Below are 2,354 nucleotides of genomic sequence, written 5' to 3'. Positions count from 1 at the left end.
CCCTCGTGTGAAAAAGAGGGAACCCTACCTGCCTGTCTGCTGAGGTGGGACATTAATCCTTTCCTGCTTTGCGGCTTGAACTGAAAAATGGGCTTTTCTTAGCTCTCAAGCCTGATGGCCTTCAGACTAAGACTTATGCCTTCAGCTTTCCTGGTTCTCAGGCATTCATACTTGAACTGGAAGCACACCATCAGCTCTCATGGGTCTCTAGCTTGTCGACTGCAGATCTTGGGACTTTTTTTTCTTTTTTTTTTTCCTGTTTTTTTTTTTTTTTTTTTTTTTGAGACGGAATCTCACTCTGTCACCAGGGCTGGAGTGCAGTGGTGCCATCTTGGCTCACTGCAACCTCCAGCTCCCTGGTTCAAGTGATTCTCCTGCCTTAGCCTCCCGAGTAGCTGGGATTACAGGATTACAGGCATGTGCCACCATGCCAGGCTAATTTTTGTATTTTTAGTAGAGACAGGGTTTCACCATGTTGGCCAGGATGGTCTCAATCTCCTGACCTTGTGATCCACCCGCCTCGGCCTCCCAAAGTGCTGGGATTACAGGCATGAGCCACTGCACCTGGCAATCTTGGGACTTCTTAGCCTCCATAATCAATGAACCCATTTCTTATAATAAATAAATGACACATATATAAATATTTAAGTATTATATTATATAAATATTAAATATATAATGTATCTCCTATTGGTTCTATTTCTGTGGAAAACCCTGACTAACACGGTTGGTTACTATAGGCCTTGTTTGTTCTGGGACAGCAGAAGCTTTAAAAGGAAGTGTTAAAGACAACAATTAGTTCTCTGTCCCTGGAATAAATGGCACCAATAAGTTACATATTTCATGGCTTCAGGCTAATAGAGACTGTAGAATGTTAAGACTAGATCAGTTCTCAATTTTTGTTGCATATTATAATAAGCTGGGATGTTTTTTAAAATCTAGATGCCCAGGGATTACTTCAGACCAATAATATCATAATTTCTGTGAAAGATTCAAACATCAGTTTTTTTTTTTTTGAGGTTCCCCAGGTGATTCTAATGTCTAAACAAGGTTTAGATGGCGATGTCTGCTGGTGTCTTGAAAAAGTGATAGAGTTCATTCCAGCCTAAAGTTGAAAGAAGAAAAGCAGGTAGTAGAAAGTAGTAAAGTTGATAAAGAAGAATAACTCCCCGTGTCTCTTGCTTTAGAAGTTGATAGAGCTATCCATTATCCATCTTGAAGTTCTGAAAACTCCCAGTTTACCACAGTGGCCTGATTTAAATGTAAGTAGAAAATGCACTTTAAGGTAATGTTTTTGATGACCTTTTAACTTAGTCATCATGGTTTTTCCATGACTCTGACCTCTTTCATGGGTAATATGGAGTTGAAGCACACAATTAACATCTTCCAGAACGCTGCACAGGTAAAAAACAGAAGCCAGGCATGGTGGCTCATGCCTATAATCCCAACAGTTTGGGAGGCCAAGGTGGGTGGATCACTTGAGCCCAGGAGTTCAAGACGAGCCTGGACAACATAGTGAGACCCTGCCTCTACAAAAAATACAAAAAGTTAGCTGGGCGTGGTGGTGGCACCTGCGGTTCCAGCAACTCAAGGGATTGAGGTGGGAGGATCGCTTGAACCTGGAAGGTCAAGGCTGCAGTGAACTGAGGTCATGCCACTGAACTCCAGCCTGGGTGACAGAGTGAGAATCTGTCTCAAAAAACAAACAAACAAACACCCAAAAAACAAAAAAACACAGGGGCCACCAAGAAGGATCAGTCACCAAGTGCCCCATTGCATTAAAAAAAAAGTCAAGTTGACCCTAAGGAGTGACTAAATACTTTGGAGAATTTTCATTCAATGTTTAAAATCCACTGACCAACCACTTCCTAGTATGGCAACAGGCTCCCAGGCTTGAGAGATTTGTAAGCTGAGACAACGAGCTAAAGAGAAAGAGAGAGAGAGGGAAAGAGAAGGAGGGTGGGAAGATATTGAGAAAGAAGAGACTGAGGGGAGAGAGAGAGACTAGTAGAGAGACAGACAGTTATAGCTCTTGAGGGGCCATGAAGACTCAATTCTTTTGCCATAGACCTCTCTCTCCATTCACTCAGCTCCTGTCAATGACTTTTGTGATTTGCAGGACAGAGGAGGGGCTATTCGCTTCCTGTATATTATCTCATTACTTACTAATATCTGAAACCAGACTGAGAGATGGCATAAACTAAATAGGAGGAGGACAGGGGAAAAGTTGTAATTGTATGAACTTATTCTTTTGAATATATGTCTTGTCTGTTTGTTTTGTCAATGGGCTCATTTCATCCATTTTGTGTAACAAAAATATTACTGTAATTTGTTAAAATTGTGAGGGAGTAAAA

The sequence above is a fragment of the Macaca mulatta genome, chromosome 6, assembly GCF_049350105.2.
Source record: "Macaca mulatta isolate MMU2019108-1 chromosome 6, T2T-MMU8v2.0, whole genome shotgun sequence".
NCBI lineage: Eukaryota > Metazoa > Chordata > Mammalia > Primates > Cercopithecidae > Macaca > Macaca mulatta.
This window is presented reverse-complemented; position numbering follows the sequence as displayed.